Genomic DNA, 21550 nt, shown 5'->3' with positions numbered 1-21550 from the left:
TTTCTGTTCAATCTTGAACAGTGAATACGACAAATAGTTATTTAGTCCTTCTGGCTCCAAGTTGCACATGGAATGGGATGTGAAGGAAAGTAATAAGCTTTGGTATCAGACGGACCTGGAATTAAATCCTGGCTTCACTGCTTCCCAGTGGTATAACCTTGGAAAAGTCATTTAACCTCTCTGAATTTGTATTTCTGCACCTCTAAATTGGAGCTTGAATGTCTATCTCAGAAGCTAGTTAGTATGAGCTAAATGAAATGAGAGATGTAAGCATGGGCGGCACATATTATGTATTCAATAAATGCACTTGACCTATGTGTTATTTTCAGATGTGCCCCAAGTCTGTTGCTATGTGTTGATCTTACGGCTTATGTAGCAATTGATGTCAGCAAGGAAAGAGCTCACCACAATCAAGGAAGTCTTTAGAACTCTAGTTACAGCCTAAATATTGGACTGATATCCAAGAGATGGAATTATTTTGCAACCTAAGATTAGTTCAGTGAAAAAGATTAATGAGTCACATTATACAATTGGCTCAAGCTAATGACAAATGAATATGTTCTGGTTTTTAGCTAGAGTTAATTTAATAATATTTGTGCAACAACAGCATTAAATTCAGAGTCTGTTCTAGGGAACTAAAGTTTACCCAGAACTTTCCTCTCAGGGACAAGGTGATTTGGGGGCAGCTCCCTGTACGGTGGCGGTTCAAGGTGGTCAAGAACCCCTCCAATCCTCAAACACCCTGTTCCTTTCCCCTTCCACGTGTGATGCAATTATGCAGTGACTGAAGATTTGATTTGTCTGTTTCCATTTATGTTATCCGGAGGAATCATAGGTTAAGCCAGAATCAGGCATTAATACCTTTGCTGGTGTTAATTTATCTGGGTAACCCTAAAATCCTGAGGTAGGCTGTGTTGGAGAAAAGCAAGTCAGAGTGGGCGACTCAGACCCTTGGGAAGAAGTGGGTCATCTATAAGGGCTGAGCAATGAGTGGTGGGCTATTTATTCCCTTGAGCTCTCAGAACACACTGCTTACATTTCAATTGGTATTTGGGTCTTCAGTTGGTATTTGGGTCAATTGGTATTATGTCTTGTTCTGACATTCCTGTTTTCATATTTCTCTCATTCCCACTAGGTTATAAATTCTTCAAGGGAAGAGATCTTCCCTTCACACTTATAGCTTTTCCTCACAAAGCCTTCCTTGCATATAGAATTCAATAATTGCCTCTTGACTAAATACATCAGTCAGTGGAAGTAAGGGGGTTATGCAAACTAGAATGAAAAGGCATTGAAGAAAATTTGCTTTTTTTTCACCTCAGGTTGACCTTCTTAATTCTATTTCTAGTTGTAACTTCATGTAAACTACTCTTCTGCCTTTTCTCAAGTCTTTTCTGTTTTCTGCCCAGTTTTGGGTCTTCTACCCCTTCCTTCTGATCTTTATGGCCATAACCTCCAATACATCAACCGGGCTCACATCCTATGAGAGACATATGCCTGTCTCTGCTTCTTCCTTCTCATTGAGCATCTGGTATCCAGCTGATGATGACCAGAGTGACCAGGAAGAAATCTACCATATCACTCTATCACATAAGTAAGAAACAATCAGGGATCACTGTGCTTACAGAGGGCTCCATCCTTAGGTTCCCATTGCAGTTCAAACATTAATTCACTAACAAAGGTGAACAAATATTGAACACACCAACCATACACCAAGATTGAAAATGGAGTTTTACACAAGATAGATACTGTAGGGGACCACCGCAAGCACTTTAATTAATTGTATTAATGAATATAATTTTGTTGCAATGACCAACTTAAAAAATTTGCTCTGGAATACTGAAATGATTTTATATTACAGAAAAATTCATTTCAACGTTTCTTTTATAGGAATGGATTGCATTGATTCTTTCTCCTTATTTTCCCATGGGGAAAGAATATATTCAGATTTTTTTATAATTAAAAATTTTAGGAGTTCCCGCTGTGGCTCAGCGGTTAACGAATCTGACTAGGAACCATGAGGTTGCGGGTTCGATCCCTGGCCTTGCTCAGTGCGTTAAGGATCTGGCGTTGCTGTGAGCTGGGGTATAGGTTGCAGATGTGGCTTGGATCCTGCATTGCTGTGGCTCTGGTGTAGGCCGGCGGCTACAGCTCTGATTCGACCCCTAGCCTGGGGACCTCTATATGCCGCGGGAGTGGCCCTAGAAAAGGCAAAAAGACAAAAAGACAAAAAAAAAATTATCTTGCGGTAGTTGTAGATTCACATGCACTTATAAGTACTACAGAGAGATCCCATGTGCCCTGTATGCAGTTCTACGCAATGGCAACATCTTACAAAACTATAAAACAGTATTACAACAGGATATTGACATTGATACAGTGAAGATGCAAGGCATTTCCTTCACCAGTAGGCTCCCTTATGTTGCTCATTTATAACCACATCCACTTCCTTCCTGCTCATTCTCTTTTTAATCCCTGGAAATGACTAATCTAATCTTCATTTCTATATTTTTATCCATTTCAAGAATGTTATATAAATGGAATCATGCAGTCTCTAACCTGTTGGGATAGACTTTTTTTTCACTCAAAGTAATTCTCTGGAGATCCATCCAGGTGGTTGCATGTGTTCACAATCTATTCCTTTTTATTGCTATGGTATGGATGTATCATTACCATTCACCCATTTCCAAGATTTGGGCTATTACAAATAAATATACTATAAACATTTGTGTATAGGTTTTGGTGTAAAGGTAAGTATTCTATTCTCTGGAATAAATATGTAGAAATGTGATTGTTAGGTTGTTTTGGTTGTTGCATGTTTTTGTTTGTTTTTTTTAAGAAACTACCAAAATTTTCTAGAACGGCTGTACCATTTTACATTCCCACCAACAGTGTATGAGTGATCCAATTTCTCAGCTTTCTTGGCAGCATTTAGTATTGTCATTATTTTCTACTTTAGCCATTCTGACATGTATATAGGGGTATGTCATTATGGTTTTAATTTGCATTTCTCTAATGGGAAATGATGTTAAATATCTTTTCATAGGCTTATTTGCCATCTTTATATCTTATTCAGTCAGTTGTGTCTTCATGTCTTTGGGCCATGTTCTTACTCTATTTTTAATTCCTTTTATTGTTGAACAATTTTTAGAGTTCTTTATATAGTCTAGATATTAATCCTCCATCTAACATGTAGTTTGCAAATATTTTCCTCCAGTCTATGGCTAGTTTTTTGATTCTCTTAGTAGAGTCTTTCACAGAATAAAGTTTATAATTTTTTATGCATTCCAGTTTATGAATTTTTACTTATGGATAGCGCTTTTGATGTCAAGTCTAAGAATTCTGCCTAGATCCTGAAGAATTTCTCAACTTTTTTTCTAAAAGTTTTATAAATTTACATTTAAATTTGTGATACATTTTTAGTTAATTTTTGTATAAAATGTGAGACAGACTGAAGTTTTTCTTTTCTTTGCCTGTTTATGTCCAGTTGCTCCAGTACCATTTGTTGAAAAAGTTATCTTTTCTCCATTGAATTGCTTTTGCACATTTGTCACAAATAAATTGGACATTATTTGTGAGGATATGTTTCAGGGTTCTGTATTCTGTTCCATTGATCTATGTGTTTATTCCTTCACCAATATCATACAGTTTTGAATACTGTACCTGTATAGTATGTCCTGAAATCAGGTAGACTGAACACATGGATATCTAAGTTAAAAATATGGTACCATTCATAGTCACTCAAAAAAATAAATACTTAGGTATGAAGCTAACAAGATATGTAGAGGACCTGTACAAAAAAGACTACACAACATTGAAGAAAGAAATCAAAGTGTAAATGGGGGGAGATATATCATGTTCATGGATTGGAAGATGTCAATTCTCCCCAAATTAATATATAGATTTAATATATGGCCTATCAAAATTCCAGTGAGTTTTTTGCAAACATACATAACAAACCTACATAAGATTATGCCCACATTTATATGAAAAGGTGAAGGAACTCTAGTTAAAATAGTTTTGAAATATGAGGATAAAGTAAGAAGACTCTTCTCCTTTTGGGATTCAATGACATAAATATTAAGATATTTTCTTTCTTCTTTTTTTCTTTCTTTCTTTTTTCTTTTCTTTTTCTTTGGTCTTTTAGGGCCACACTGGCAGCATATGGAGGTTCCCAGGCTAGGGGTCAAATTGGAGCTGTAGCTGCCAGCCTACTCCAGAGCCACAGCAGCACTGGATCTGAGCTGCATCTGCGACCTACACCACAGCTCACAGCAACACCAGATCCTTAACCCACTGAGTGAGGCCCGGGATCAAACCTGCATCCTCATGGATGCTAGTCAGGCTTGTTAACCACTGATCCACGACAGGAACTCCTAAGATATTTTCTTATAGTTCTCGGGTTCTGAGTCTCTCTCTAGTTTTTTCTCCATTGTCCAGATTAAATAATTTCTATTGTCATGTCTTCCAGTTCACTAGTTCTTTCCTCTTTCCTCTCCTTTTGGTATTGAATCCATCCACTGGGCTTTTCATTTCAGTTATTGTGTTTTTCAGTTCTAAAATTTCTATTTGGTTTTTCTTTATTGTCTTCTAATTCTCTGAGACTTTTCTTGCTAAGGCTTTCTGTTTTTTTTTTTTTCACTTGTTTCAAGTGTGTTCACATTTGATCTTGGAAGCATTTTTAGCATGGCTGCTTTGAAATGTTTGTTAGATAATTCCAACATCTCTTTAACTTATTAGTATCCATTGATTTTTTAAATTAAAATTTGGACAATTTCATGTTATGTTAGGAGACCCTGGATCTTATGTAAATCTGTTTTAGCCAGCAGTTTTCTGACTATGTTCTGGCAGGAAAAGAGGAAACTTGCTACTGCCAAGGGGAAGTGGTAGTCCAGATTTCCCATTTGGTCTCCGTTGACACCAGAGCAAGGAGGCTCCTAGTTACACCTGGGCAGGGATGGGAGTTCCAGCTCTCCTCAGATACTTCAGTGGAGCTGGGTTTGTTCCCCCTGGGCCATTGTCAAATTTTGAATGTCCACTAGGCCTCCTCTGACATTATCTTAGTGGGGTATATCCACGTGTTAAAAAACAAAATCTTCTTTATAGCCAGGAAATGGATGTGACTAAATTTCCTTAATGACCTATTTAATTTTCCATTTCTATCATTTTCCTGCTGATCAGTGCTTTTACTTACAGTAAATCTCTTTCCAGTCTGAGCCTGGCAACTGCCTGGATGCTTTTCTGCACCCATGATGAATTTTCTTACGTGCAGTTACTATTTTCTCCCATCTGCTCCTCCTACTGTTTATCCTAATTCACCTCCTCTTTGCCTTGCTGCTCACTGTTTATTCCTTTTGAAGATTTGTTTGTATTGTGTGCTCATGAGCTCTTTTCAGAGCCTTTTACTTTTAAGATAAGGGAGTTCAATTGAAGTGCTGAGAATGCAAGTCCATGCATCCTGTGCTGAGATTTCTCCCTGTGGGTGGAGGGAGGGCATCTCAAGTTGCCTGGGGAAGAGTCAATAGGAGAAACTAGCCAAGTTGCTGATTTTGAGGACTAAAGCCCATTTCTTCTCCCAAAAGGAAATAGTGCAAAACTATTTGAGATCATATTTCCTTGTCTCAGCCACTTGGGTGGTGTAGTGGCAATTGGAAGCTATAAATAGATAAACTTTGCTAGAAGCATTTTTTTTTTTGTCTTTTCTAGGGCTGCTCCTAAGGCATATGGAGGTTCCCAGGCTAGGGGTCTAATTGGAGCTGTAGCCACCAGTCTACACCAGAGCCACAGCAACGCCAGATCCGAGCCACATCTGCGACCTACACCACAGCTCATGGCAACGCGGGACCCTTAACCCACTGTGCAAGGCCAGGGACCGAGCCCACAACCTCATGGTTCCTAGTCGGATTCATTAACCACTGCACCACGGTGGGAACTCCACTAGAAGCATCTTAAAGAACCATCAGGAAATGGCTAGCCTTGTTCATGATATTTTAGAAGGTAGTGTGTTCGCCATTGATACTTTTACCTCCGATTTCACTTTGGCAGATATTATTCATGGATGTTGTCATCCCTTTGTTAATCTCTGGGATTCTCAGAGGTGTCATTTTAATTAATGCCCCACCCTCCCTACTCCCCAGCTCTTGGGTTACTGGGTGGCCAAATAGGAGTGGAGTGATTGATTAGCAAGTTCTGTTAAGATTTTGATTAGCTTTATTTGTTTTTCATGTAATTATCTTTTCTCAGTAATTAGAATTTAGCCACGGATTTGTTTTGTTTTGTTTTGTTTTTTGTTTTGTCTTTTTGCCATTTCTTGGGCTGCTCCTGTGGCATATGGAGGTTCCCAGGCTAGGGGTCTAATCAGAGCTGTAGCCACCGGCCTACGCCAGAGCCACAGCAACGCAGGATCCGAGCCGCGTCTGCAACCTACACCACAGCTCACGGCAACCCCGGATCGTTAACCCACTGAGCAAGGCCAGGGATCGAATCCACAACCTCATGGTTCCTAGTCAGATTCAGAACTCCTAGCCACGGTTTTTATAGGTGATATAATTTGGATAAAGATTACCCTAGTTAAACTCAGATATATTTATAATTTTCAAGCAATTATGGAAATCTATCCAAACTTATAGAAGTTGTATCTTCTCAGGGAAATACTGCTCCATTTTTGTCTTAAAATATAGTTTCTGCTTAGGAAAGATGACTGATAACACCAATTGTGTTTTTAAAAATAATGTTTCCTGACAAATTCTTTGCTAGATAAAATTGATATTAATCTAGGGCATAGTAACCTTTTCTTTGGAGAGGCATGTGAATGAGTTGGCCTTTTGGGCCCATTTACTAGATTAATCTCTTTTTAAAATCCCAATTACTCCATATCTGGCTTCTGGAAAAGAAACAGTGCAGTGTTCCTGTCCACTTGTGTTCACAGACCCCAATAAACCATTTATATTTGTGGACTATAGCATTCAACCAGTGTCTGAGCTGGTCTCCTTTTATCCCCTTAGGGAAAATGAAGTGGTTGTCTGGATTTATCCAGGTCAACTGCAGAGCCCAGAGAAGGGCTGAGCAGGGCTTTTGCTGATCCTTCTCTGAGTACATGGGCAGCTGTGTGGTTCCCTGAGCCCGTTCTGTGAAGAGCAGAAGCACTAGTGCACACCTGATGGGTGCCGTGGTGACAGTTCCTTGCCTGGCCTGCCAGTGAGGTTAGTGGGATTAAAAAAACAAAACCCCACTGTGCGTTTGGCAGTGTTCATTCTGTCAGCCATGTTCTTTTGTAAATTCTCTTTTGGAGGCGCTAATGATGAGTGTGACCCGCTTTCTACGACTCCTTTAAGGTCATCTTAATTGGCTACTTTTTGTGATAAAGCCTTTCCAAGAGATTAACTACATATTCTTTTGCTCACAGCTGCATATTAATGGTACTTCCTTTGGAATTTGATGAAAAGCAGCTTCAACTCCAATTTCTGTATGATTTGATAGTGGTTACAGAATAAACTAAAGCTCCCAGCGTTACATGATTCCTCTGGCAACCCAGGGGGAACACTGGCACAGAGTAACCCCCATGTGTATGCTTTAGCAGCCGCCTGGCTCTCGTGAATGGCAGCTCGCAAGCAGGTGAAGGAGCCTTGCCAGGGGACTCATCAATGATGCTGCAGCAATGATGCTGCCGCCTAAACAATTCAACTCCCTTTGGCTTGATTTTCCCACAGACACTGCCGACTGTGACTGCTGATAAGCCCCATAAGGCTGGAGGTCAACAATCCGGAGACTGCTCTTTTTTTTTTTTCTTCATCTGATTACTTAGTATGATAACCTTAGTCCATCCATGTTGGTGCAAATGGCATTATTTCATCTTTTTATGGCTGAGTAATATTCCATTGTATATAAATGCCCTATCTTCTTTATCCATTCCTCTGTTTTTTTTTTTTTTTTCCCCCACTGTACAACAAGGGGGTCAGGTTATCCTTACATGTATATATTACAATTACATTTTTCCCCCAGCCTTTCTTCTGTTGCAACATGAGTATCTAGACAAAGTTCTCAATGCTATTCAGCAGGATCTCCTTGTAAATCTATTCTAAATTGTGTCTGATAAGCCCAAGCTCCCGATCCCTGCCACTCCCTCCCCCCCCCCTCCCCCTCCCCCTCCCATCAGGCAGCCACAAGCGGAGACTGCTCTTAATATTAAAGGATCAACACAACTTTAATGCACAAGTCCTCTGAACTAGGGGCCAATCAACCTGGTTTCAGAGAGAGAAGCTTTCCCTAACTCTTTAGCAAAAACAAACAAAGCATTTGTTAAGGGGGAGCTCAAGGGTTTTTCCTACATTCTAATTCTAAATTTGGAACATAAAACATTGAATAAGGAAGCAGCTCTTAATTACTCTTCAGTCTCAAGCTGCTGTTTAATTGAGTCTCTTTGCCATCGGGATCTATACTTCATTAATGGAACCTTGACTTGGTCCCACCCCACGGAGCACTTGGACCCAACAGCACAGAGCCCCATCGGAGCCTGCCGTGACTGCCGTGAATTAGTGGCTTCTCTTATCCTAGATTAAGTTCCTTGACATGTAGTTTCCCACCCCACACATTGAACCTATCTCCAAGGTAAATGACTCTGTAAGGCTAACGGCTGATGGCAGCACAAAATAAGTACCAAAACGAGTCCTCCTCTCTCCACCCGCTCCTTGTCACCACTACCAGGCAAACTGTGTGTCCTTGCTCCATCCTCCTGGCTACACTGCTATAATATTTTTTAAAAACGTGAACTGTAATTGACTTACCATATTGTGTCCGTTTCAGGTGTACTGTCGCATTTTTAATGTTACACAAAGGTAAAGTGAGCCCAAGGAAGAGTTGGTGGTGCGTCCCCCCTTTTCTTCTTTCTTTTTCTTTCTTTTTGAAATTTGAGGGAATAGTGTCAAACTCATTAAAAACAGTAAAGTTGTATCAAGTTTCCTTAAAAGACTTAGGAGACCATTCAATCAAAATAGTTTACAACGTTACCAAAAGAACTAGCAGCTGGGGCATCTCCAAATGCATAGTACTTACAAGATGATAAGACTGTCCTGAAAATATGGCTGCAGGGAATGATCAGAAGTGTCTGTTCCAATTCTGAGTGAGATGAGGTTTCAGGGAGTTTGCTTGAGGATCACGAGTACGGTGGCAGCTTCCACGTCTAGTTGCTGTGGAGTTGCACACCAATACCAGAAAAGACAGCGGAGACAGACCATTCACTCTGAAAAAGCAATACACCAAAATGACCAGAAATGCTAATTAATAATCTATTTTGGCCTATCAAATTTTCAGAGGTATAACAATAATACCCAGGATTGGTGAAGGACAGGATTTACGAGAGTCAGGCTGGCTTTGTGTCCTAACTCTTCCTCTTCCTAATGAAGGGGACTTGGGCATGTCATTTATTTTCTTGAAGACTATTTTTTTTTTGTCATCTGTGAGATATTAGATAATAGTGGTAATCACCTCACAGAATTTTTTTTTTAATTTTTTTTTTATTTTCCCACTGTACAGCAAGGGGGTCAGGTTATCCTTACATGTATACATTACAATTATATTTTTTCCCCACCCTTTCTTCTGTTGCAACATGAGTACTAGACAAAGTTCTCAATGCTATTCAGCAGGATCTCCTTGTAAATCTATTCTAAGTTGTATCTGATAAGCCCAAGCTCCCGATCCCTCCCACTCCCTCCCCCTCCCATCAGGCAGCCACAAGTCTCTTCTCCAAGTCTGTGATTTTCTTTTCTGAGGAGATGTTCATTTGTGCTGGATATTAGATTCCAGTTATAAGTGATATCATATGGTATTTGTCTTTGTCTTTCTGGCTCATTTCACTCAGTAGGAGATTCTCTAGTTCCATCCATGTTGCTGCAAATGGCATTATGTCATTCTTTTTTATGGCTGAGTAGTATTCCATTGTGTATATATACCACCTCTTCCGAATCCAATCCTCTGTCGATGGACATTTGGGTTGTTTCCATGTCTTGGCTATTGTGAATAGTGCTGCAATGAACATGCGGGTGCACGTGTCTCTTTTACGTAGAGTTTTGTCCGGATAGATGCCCAAGAGTGGGATTGCGGGGTCATATGGAAGTTCTCTGTATAGATTTCTAAGGTATTTCCAAACTGTTCTCCATAGTGGCTGTACCAGTTTACATTCCCACCAACAGTGCAGGAGGGTTCCCTTTTCTCCACAGCCCCTCCAGCACTTGTTATTTGTGGATTTATTAATGATGGCCATTCTGACTGGTGACCTCACAGAATTTTTGAGGTAATTAAAGAATATAATGATTATAAAGTATTTAATGTATCATCTGTATGAGGAAATAATTGAGTATACAGTAAATGCTCAATTAATATTAGAAATAATTTTATTGAAAGCTAGACTCCTAATGTACTAGGGGCAGTATAAATTAGTAAGAATCAGCATTTGACATACACGTTAAAACCTTGATGGGTATACATGTGACTTAGTCATTCCAATGTTAGAAATTTGTGCTGGGGAAAGGGCACAATGATGTATTTCCAAGGATATCTTTCATGGTATTTTTTATAATGATAAAATATCTAAAAGTAAAGAAATAGTTAAGAATTATGGTTTGTTCCCCTACTAAAGTTTCTTCAGGTGTTAGAAAGCATGTTTTTGAGGAATGTTTAAAGGTTTAGAAAAGTGATACTATGTGATAATGGTTTTTGGTGGTCAGTGGGATTACCTGTTATTTGTATTTTTTTATTAACACTTATTTGTATTTTTAAATTTGTAGTCAGTCAATAAATACATTTTGGATATCTGCCTATATTAGGCACCATGGCAGGTGCTGTTGATAAAACAGAGAATAAGGTGGATGGGGTGCTGACCTCATGAAGTTTCTAGTCTCTTTATTGGATAATGTGTTATTTTTATAATAAAGAAGATTATTAAAAAAAAAAACTGCATGAGTGTATGATGGCTGCCATAAATTGGGTGGCTTGAACAACAGAAATTAGTTGTCTTGCAGTCCTGGACGCTGGACATCCAAGATCAAGTTTTCATTCAAGGTTGGTTTCAGGCTGTGATCTCTCTCTTTTGTGTGCAGGTGGCTGTCGCCTATGTCTTCACATGGTCTTGCCTCTGTGATTGTGTCCAAATATCTTCTTTTTATAAGGACACCAAGCCATATTGCATGAGGATCTCTCTAGTGAACTCATTTAACTTAATTATGTTTTAAAGACCCACTCTCTCCAAATACAGTCACATTCTGAGGTCCTGGATGTAAGGACCTCAACATATGAAGGAGGAGGGGGCAAAATTTAGCCCACCACAGAAATCATGCGATAATATTTCTTGTCTGAGAGTTACTCTTCTGAGCTGTATAATTAAAACAAAAACGAAAACAGAAAACCTTTATGCTCCTTCCTTTCCTCTCCCAATGAGATATTTTCAGGTCCTTTGGAGAGCCCTTTGAGGGAGTCTCAAAACATATATCTCTCTTTGAAAGTCTCTTCATTGGCCCCAGCATGGTTAGCTCTGGAGATTTCAGTTTGGATGAAGGTGACTTTAGATTGGTTGTCCTAAGTCACCTTCATAAATTCAAGGGTTGACATGCAAGGGTTTTCTTGTCACTTTGAGTCTGCTCCACAGTGAACTCAGGGTACCTGTACAGTCCAGGGGCCTTACCTTAGCCCAGAATGGAGCATTCCAGGTGGACCTCCCGGGAAGGACTTCCTGGTAGAAGAGGCTGTCCCAGCCTCATCCCAGACTCTTCAGATGCACAGTCTGAAAACAAAGTTTTCCAGGTGTGGCAGGAGCCACCCAAGGAGAGCAAGTCATTGGTGAAGAATAGTAGCAAAAGTGGTTCTTCTGTAACTCTATCGACCAGAAGCTTCCTTTATGATATAAATCCAATTTACTTTTGTTTCAGAGATAACAAAGAGAAGAGAAGAAATGGAGGACTGTTCTCAAATGGAGGATTACTACAGCTTAAGGTTAATGTAGAAGTAAAAGTGAAGGGAGTTCCCTGGTGGTCTAGTGGTTAGGACTCAGTGCTTTCACCCCTATGGCCCAAGGTCAATCCTTGGGCTGGGAAATGAGATGGCACATCAAGCCGCTGCCTGCAAAGACCATATCAAGATAGGCCATGAAAAAGAAAAACATCAAAGTGAAGCTAGAGACATCAAGTTCAACCCCTTGTCTGAAAAGTTGGGAAGCTGGTCTTCCAAGGTTGTCTGGATTGGCCTCAAATCACATCTGATGAGCAGCCGCAGTTGCTTTCAAGTCCAGGGATCACTGGTGAGTGTCATTTCCCTGATACTCCATGAGGGAGGATGGAAACGTGTGTGTTGGAGGAAGCTTGGGATGTAGGAGTGAGGACCTGTGAGCTTCCATCCCAGCTCAGCCACTAAGTACCTGCATACCAGTGGGGAATCCTGAATTCTCTCTCTGGTCTTCTGTTTTTTTGTTGTTGGTTCATTTTGTTTTTTATTTTAAGCTTCAAAATGAGTGTTGGATAATATAGTTCTTTCTATCACTAACATCCATCCTACAAATCTTTCACGGGTGCCATTCATTCTGTATTCAGGTGACAGAGTCGGCAGGGGGTGCGGATGTGTTTGACAGAGAATGGTTCTGTAACCATGCCTAGCATACTACAGGAAAGAGCAGCCAGTGACCTCACATCTCTTCTAAAGATTTAATGAAAATTGAGAATCAGGCAGTTAAAAAATAATTACAAAAGGTGAAAAATGAATAATCAGAGTTGCAACTTTGTGTTCACCTCCTCCTCCATTAAAAAGTGTGAGCATCTATCCCACTACTCATATATTGACTGAATGCTGATGCATTTTGTTTGCTTTCTCAGATTTCCTATAACAATAACTTTTACCTCTGTTTTTATTAACAAGTAAAACATCTTCATGCCTTTGCCTTCTCTTCTTGAAATGCTAAGCTGTAATTTTCAGGGTGCCAAATGTCAAGAGACTAAAGAAAGTCACTTTAACTTTTTCTTTTGATTAGGTTAAAATGTTTTCTTTTCTTTCTCCTTTTTTCTCTTAAGAGTATGATTAGATTTGTTTTCAAAGGTGTTGTAATATTAGCAAAGTTTTCATTAGCATTCCCCATACATACTTTCATTAAAGGAAATTCATGTTTTGCTCAAGTCACCAGAGAAATGAAAGGAATGATCTAATGTTAAACATGCTTGTATTGTGCATTAATTTAACTGGACCCCCTTCTCTGATACAAGAACAGAAATAAGGCCATAGACCAACACCCACTCTCAGAAAAATTCGTAAATAGCACAATTTCAAGACTGTTTCCAATTATTCCATGTCCTTTTTGGTTTTTAAGGACGAAACTCTAAATGAGGAGTTGTACCTTCCTATAGGAAACAGAGCATTAATTGCTGACATTTTAATGTGCTGCTGGAGAGGGTATGTGAGGGATAATGAATCCATTGGTACATGGTTCCTGCATCAATTGTACAATTTTGTACCTGGCTTACTTGCATCAGTCCTTTTACTAAATTGATGCAGTTAATCGCATTCATTTTGTGAAAATTGAATATATATAGAAATATATACTGAAACTACGTGGAGATCTAACAAACTGTATTTTACTTGTCAAACCATCTCCTCATACAGAGTGATTATGAGAATAAGTGTTCTTGGGGTTTTCTGCTTCTTTTTTTCCCCCCCCACAACAGGGAAGATCATTTGCTCGCTCTTTCTTTCTTTCTTTCTTTCTTTCTTTCTTTCTTTCTTTCTTTCTTTCTTTCTTTCTTTCTTTCTTTCTTTCATGTTCCTTCCCATGGCATATGGTAGTTCCCAGGCCAGGGACTGAATCCGAGCTGCAGCTGTGACCTAGTGGCAGCTGTGGCAATCCTTTAACTCACTGCACAAGTCCAAGGCTCAAAGCCTTGCTTCCTCAGTGACTGAGCCACTGCAGTCCAATTCTTAACCCACTGAGCCACTGCAGGAACTCAATCATCTGTTTTCTTTTAATGTGACTCCCCAGTTCTGTGATTTTTAAATTTTTAAATTTTTTTAATTTTTTATTTTTTTTTCGTCTTTTTGTCTTTTCTAGGACTGCTCCTGCGGCACATGGAGGTTCCCAGGCTAGGGGTTGAATCGGAGCTGTAGCTGCCAGCCTACACCAGAGCCACAGCAACACAGGATCCGAGCCACATCTGCAACCTACACCACAGCTCACTGCAACGCTGGATCGTTAACCCACTGAGCAAGGCCAGAGATCGAACCCACAACTTCATGGTTCCTAGTCGGATTTGTTAACCACTGTGCCACGACAGGAATGCCCATTTCTGTGATTTTAAATGTACCTAAAACCATGCTCTGGAGTGTCAGATCCAAGAGCCTGTATTTCTAATAACCTTCATGTGATCTCTTTAAAACCAATTGCTTTGCAAAATCTTTCATTTTTTTTCTTTAGAAAATACTCTGGTTGGTGAGGAAAATATTAAGATAAGTCACTCCATGAACCAAATGTTACAAAAACTGCCTGCTTGTATATTGTTTTTCCTTGGCAAAGAATCCTGAACTAGCTGGGAACCCACTGAGGGCTGAAAACAGCTGAAAGTTACAGGGCATGACCCCTGCCCCTGGTCTAACTCCTCCCACCCTCTGCTGTGGGCTTCTCGGGACTTGCTCCTGCAACTATTGTCCAGGGAACCTGAGAGGTGAAGTGAGAGCCATTGAAATGTCCACAGAGCAAGGAGTGGATAGGACCCTGTCCCAGTCAGTGCATGATCAGTGCACACCACAATCCAAAGCCAATTCTTTAATTCATAGTGAGAAATCACTGTCTCAGAGACCTGAGATTCTCAGACTCTGCCTGTCATTCTCTCTGTAAACAGACATACATGGGAAGCCAGATGATAATTATAAAATTGCTACATGAGTGTGGAATTAAAAAAGTGGGGAGTTAAAAACATCTGGCTGAAAGAGCTGGATGTATCCATTTCATAAAAGGGATGTTCTTGCTTATGGGACTGTGGTAGTTGATGTCCATTAGCTAAGACTCCTTTATCCCTAGATGTGCTTGGATAGGCATTTTAGCCTCTACCTCAGTGACTCACCTTATTCTCTGTTTCGTAACTGACTAGCTTCTTTGAATGATTGATACATTCTTAATTTAGACAGGTCAATACATTTAATCATATCATGGCAAAATCAGCCCTGTCTGGGAGCCATTCGGTCTCTTTAAAATGATGGCCTTTCATCCATCAAATATTTATGAAGTGTTTCCTATGTACCCAGCCCCATGCCTTGCATGAGGCCTACAGCAGTAAGCAAGACGAACAAGTTACACAGCCTGGTGGGGGAAATGACAGTTAAGCATGTGATCAGAGTAATGTGTGAAAAGTTATAGAAAAGAGCAAGGAACTGTAGATCACATCACCCCTAGTCTAGGAGGCTCAAGAGGGCTTCGGGGAGAAAGTGATGACAAATTTCAAACCTGAATGATGGGGCCGGGAAAGGCAGAGATGAGAAAAGTATTCTTGGTAAAGGGAACTTCCTGTGTGATGGCTTTGAGGAGGGAAGGTAAGAAAGCTACCTGTAAGGCACTGAAATACTGCCCTTAGGGCTAAGGTATTAGGTGACGATGATATGGCTGGTGATTTCAGCCTAAAGGATCTTAGTAGACTTGTTATGGAGATGGGACTCTTTCCTAAAAACAATGGGGGAGACTCTGGAGGGTGTTAAGCAAGAGAAGGATGACTAGGTTTGCCGTTCAGAAAGCCGCTCTTGCTGTACTTTGGAGAAGGGATTTGCAGGGAGAAAGATTAGAAAAAGTGAGGCCGATTAGAAGGCCATGACATTTTTGCAGGTGAGAATGCATGGTGGGCTAATAGGGTTAATCAGGGGCGTGGCATGAAAATGGAGAAAATAGTGTTTTGAGTTAGAGTGATGGGGGAGAATAGATAAGACTTGATGCCAAGCTGAGTGTGAAAGGTGGGGGCAATGAGGGGTCAGGAGGGACTCCAGGTTTAGTTGAGCCAGGGGATAGCAGGGGAAGGTCAGCTGTGGGGAGATGAAGAGTTTGGGCCAGAACGGGATGAGTTTGAAGGGTATGTGAATCTGGAAGGTGGTTGGATACATAAATCTATAGCCCAAGAGAAATGTCAGAATGAGATAAGATCTTCAGAATCATCATCATCATCATCAGCGTATAGTACCAAAGTTTAGTTTTTGAAGCTTATGGAAAATACAGAGACCATCCAGAGACCAGTACTGAATTTCAGCTAGAAGAAAAGCTGAAGGGGGTAGAAGGAGGTGGTTTAGAATAATGGGCAAGTCAACCCTCACATTCTCTCTGCCTTCTAGGCTCATTTTCCTACTCTGATTTTCTATTATGGGTTTCTCTGGAAAATGTTCTAAGGCAAGGATTAAAGAAATATTCACCCAGAGGTCCTTTGTGGCTCAGTGGGTTAAGGATCTGGCATTGTCACTGCCATGGTGCAGGTTCAACCCCTGGCCTCGGAACTTTTGCATGCTATGGGTATGGTTTTAGAAAAAAAGAAATGTTCATGCTTTATATAGTATGTTCAAACCAGGATAGCAAGGATGAAGAAAAAGGAAGAAAAGAAACACGAGAATCAAAGCAGAATGATGCCCAGCAGGATCTTATCAGACCTGTTCAGGAACCTGGACTCTACCCATGCTTCCAACCATTGCTACCATTTTTTTTTATGTTAATGAACTGATCTTTGGAAAGCACCTAAGAATGGGGGCTGGTTGCCAATGGAGCCAACTATGAGATTAGACATTTGGAACTTTTTTTTTTTTTTTGTCTTTTTGCTATTTCTTGGGCTGCTCCTACGGCATATGGAGGTTCCCAGGCTAGGGGTCGAATCGGAGCTGTAGCCACCAGCCTACGCCAGAGCCACAGCAACGCGGGATCCGAGCCACGTCTGCAACCTACACCACAGCTCACGGCAATGCCGGATTGTTAACCCACTGAGCAAGGCCAGGGACTGAACCCGCAACCTCATGGTTCCTAGTTGGATTCGTTAACCACTGCGCCACGACGGGAACTCCTGCTACCATTTTTTAATGAGCAGGAAGAGTCTCAGGAGGTCACTCAGAGGTGTATTCCAGTTGGCACATAGGAAGTCCACTCAGATTTCCCTGGATGGACTGGAGTAAGCTCCATGCCTTGGAGGAATCCCTGGGAAAGAGGAAAATGGAGGGATTCATGTGCCTGCCTTCCCATTTGCAGTTTTCCATTATTATGTGTTACCCTAGATGTGTCAGTTGCCCTTAACCAGAGAGGCAGAACCAGTCGGGAACTATACATGTGAACTTATCTTCTGCAATTGTGGGGTTCAAGAGTCTGTGTAAATCTGTCTCCCTCTCTGCTGCTGGAGCCTAAAGTCCACAGGGCAGGTGGTCTGGAAGTGAGGGTCTTGAGCAGGCTGGGAGGCGCTGAGGATGGACTGGAGCCCACATCTGTTCTTGTGGCCTCTGACCTCTGTGAAGAGGGTGGTCCTGCAGAAGCTGGGGCTTTGTGTCCTCAAGCTAAACTCGTATATGTGACCCAGGAGTCAGAAGAACTGCAGGCAAATCAAGAACGTAGGACAACTGCAGACCCTGACGCTGCCTCAGGTCAGTGCAGTACTTCACCCAATTAGCGACCTGTGTCAGCTACAAAACAGCCTTTCTTCCATCTTCCAAATCTCAAGAGAATCTCCCTGTGGCTCGCCTTGGGGCATGAGCTTAGAATCCAGATTGCCACCTACTCTTCTTCCACACCTTTTTCTTGGGCCAGTTCTTGAAAGCACAGAACGTGGTGGGTAGTTAATCTTCCACATTTCCAGCTTCTGCAGCGTGGGGCTTCCAGCAATTCTAGATGTTCTGGGAGAAGCCAGAAACTTTGGGGAGGGCCTGGCCTGTCTAGAATAAATGCTTGGTTGGCCCTTAGCAGTAGCAGAATTAGCAGAGAGGCAGATCATATCTGAGGGAATCTGAGACATCTAGTAAAATATGGCTATCTCTTGGGAAATCTCAATAAAATTATATGTAACAGGGCCTTTAAAGGCTGAGTGGAGAATGTTCTAAAACTGGGCCAGAAGACTTGGAAAGGCTTATTTTTATTGAATAAAGAGGCATATTTCAGAGACCTGCCACTTGAAGCTTATAGTGCTTATGTATTAACTCCAAAACCTTTGTGCATGATGATGTTTGTGGAAAGTTGAGGCGGATTTTTTTTTTTTTTCGGTCTTTTCAGGGCTACAACTGCGGCACGTAGAGGTTCCCAGGCTAGGGGTCCAGTCAGAGCTGTAGTCACCAGCCTATGCCAGAGCCACAGCAACGCCAGATCCAAGCTGCATCTGCAGCCTACACCCCAGCTCACAGAAACGCCGGATCCTTAACCCACTGAGCAAGGACAGGGATCAAACCCACAGCCTCATTTTTCCTAGTCAGATTCATTTCCGCTGTACCACGACGGGAACTCCAGGATTTTTTTTTTTAAGTTAACTTTTATTGACTGTTTACTTTGTGCCAGGTATTATCTTAATATTTATTTCAGCCCCATGAGGTGGATACCTTTTTTAGCTTTTTTTTGGCTGTGCCCGTGGCACATGGAAGTTCCCAGGCTAGCAAGGCAGATTTCATGCATGCCCTATGCTGCTTCTGATAAGAATTTTTTGAATGTTAAGCAATTATATGTACTTGTCAGGTATTTTTCATTCCACTTAAGAAATAAAACTATCCCAGCTAGAAAGATTTAACAGTAGATCCATTTCAGACATGGTTCAGTGACAATAACAATGCTTGGCTCAGAATTATCAAAAAGCATGAGGATCATTAGATTACTGAAAACCAATTTTAAATATTTCCCTCTGCTTCCAGGCTTCACACATGTGTCCCCAATCCTGTCTTTGCAGAAACACAGGAAAAACAAATAGGAGAGGTAGTCTGCGATAATGGCACTTCAGAAAAGAGGATTTGATGTTAAGACTGTAAGTAGGTACATATTTGTTTCCTCTGCCTTACCTGACTGGTTCCTTTTGGCTCTCCATCTGAGCTGCCACCTGTGACAGATGATGTTTATATAAAGAAAGCACCCTGAGGGCTGAGGCATGGGGAAGCTCAACCATGGCTTTTACTCAGTCCCAGCTCTCTGCCTGTGGTATTGTGCCCTTCTCTCTCACTTAAGAAATCTGATTAGGCAAGTTCCCATTGTGGCTCAGTGGGTTAAGAACTTGACTAGTATCCATGAGGATGAAGGTTCGATCCCTGGCCTCGCTCAGTGGTTAAGGATCCAGTGTTGCCCAAGCTGTGGTGCAGGCTGCAGATGTGGCTCAAATTTGGTGTTGCTGTGACTGTGGTATAAGCTGGCAGTTGCTGGGAACTTCCATATGCCATAGGCTTGGCCCTTAAAAAAAAAGGAAGAAAGAAAAGTAAAAGAAAAGTAAATCTGATCAGAATGCATGGGAATCTGAGTCTGTTGCAATATGGATAATGTGAACTGATAATTTATTTAAAAATTAAATAATTTGCAGGTGTTCCCTTGTGGCAGAGCAGGTTAAGGTTCCACCATTGTCAATGCGGTAGCTGTGGTGTGGTTTCTATCCCTGGCCACATGCCACAGGTGTGGCCCCCCAAAATTAAATAATTTGCAAGTTTTGCTATTTTACCACTATTTTATTTTCGGCTGCATCAGAGAGACCAATGATATGATTAGGGAGTTGGACTTGAGCCATGTGTATCAGTCCAGAATCGGGAGAAACAGTATTGGAAATTGAGTCTAAACATGTTGGCAATGATTCATTTGTGCCTTTGTAATGAAACTCCAATACAAACTCTGGGCACAAAGCTTGGGTGAGCTTTCCTGGTTGGCAGTACTCTTTGATGATGGTCGCATTTCAATGCTGAGAGGGTAATGTGTCCCTGAGGATGATGGAAGCTTTATACTTGGGACCCTCCCCAACTTAACCCTGTGCATCTCTGGTTCTAATTTGCATCCTCTTGCTATAATAAAACCACAATTGTAAGTATAATGCTTGCCTGAGGATTTTGTTTTGTTTTGTTTTGTTTTGCCTTTTATAGCCACACTTGTGGCATATGGAGGTTCCCAGGCTAGGGGTCCAATCGGAGCTGTAGCCGCTGGCCTACGCCACAGCCACAGCAACACCAGATCCAAGCCATGTCTGCAAACTACACCACAGCTCACAGCAACCCCAGATCCTTAACCCTCTGATGGAGGCCAGGGATCAAACCTGCAACCTCATTGTTCCTAGTCGGATTCATTTCTGCTGCGCCACAATAGGAACTCCTGCTTGCCTGAGTTCTTTGAATTTCTCTAGCAAATGATCAAACCTGAGGATATTCATGGGAAACCCCCAAATTTGTAGCTGGATAGTCTGAAGGCAAGGTGACCCTGGGGACCTCCGAACTTGCAGCTGGTGTCTGCAGTGGGGGTAGGTTTGTGTTTACCCCAAATTCATCCACTGAAGCCCTAACCCTCAAATGTGATAGTATTGGGGGTGGGTTTTTGAGAGTTAATTAGGTTTGGACGAGGTCATGTGGGTGGGGGCTCTCACGGTGGGATAAGTGTCCTTATAAGAAGAGAAAGAAACCAGAGCTTGCTCTCTGTGCCTGTGAGGACACAGCAAAAAGCTGGCCATCAACAATGCGGGAAGCAGGCCCTTGCTGGGAACTGAACCTGCTGGTACCTTGATCATGGTTTCCCAGCCTCCAGAACTGTAAGAAATAAATGTCTGTTGTTTATGGTATTTTGTTATAGCTGCTGAAGATGACTAAGACAGCCACTAAGACCTTTCAGGAAATGTTTACCCAAAACTTACAAATTTGGACAGCATGTGGTGTTTTGTACTTCCCCTAAGTACTAGTTTTGAAATTAATATTTGGATTGTTATTGATAATGAATTAATGTGCTATCTTCTAATTTACTTTTGAAAGGCCTTTAATTTTTAACCCAAATCAGAGAGTAATCATGAGTGTATGCTTCACAAGGGCAGGGACTGGTTAGAAAGCTGCCCTGTGTCAAGGCGGCTATTTAGGACAATGAGCCAAACAATTAAGCTTTTATTCACTTACCATAATAGTGTTGGCAAGAGGCCACAAAGACAGACTAGGTGCTGGCTTCCCCACTTTTCTGTCCCTGCGCCCCCCAGGAATGGCACCAGGTGAGAATCAGGTGGATCAGCAAACTGCTGAGGGTTCCCTGAATGACAGGCTCCTGTTTTATGGAAAGTGGGGATGGGGTGGGTAGGAAAAGGATAAGGACTAGAAGAGAGATGGTACTTAATGCTGATTCAGAGTGGAAAAAGATGTCTCCAAGAGCTGCCTCCCATAAGGAGGTTTTGGCAGAGGTATCTGAACCACTTTCTCAGCTGAGCGGCCCTCTCCCCAGTAAAGATGCACCCAGTTGGAGGCACTGAGGCTAGGAGGACAGGTGAACATAGGAGCCTGGCCAGTCAAGGGATCTCAAGTCCTTGAATGCCACTTCCTGCAGAGGATGCTTAGCACAGACCATGCACCAACTCTAGGGTACGGAGGACCGCTTTCCCCCATA

Source organism: Phacochoerus africanus, chromosome 12, assembly GCF_016906955.1.
Source record: "Phacochoerus africanus isolate WHEZ1 chromosome 12, ROS_Pafr_v1, whole genome shotgun sequence".
Taxonomy (NCBI): domain Eukaryota; kingdom Metazoa; phylum Chordata; class Mammalia; order Artiodactyla; family Suidae; genus Phacochoerus; species Phacochoerus africanus.
This window is presented reverse-complemented; position numbering follows the sequence as displayed.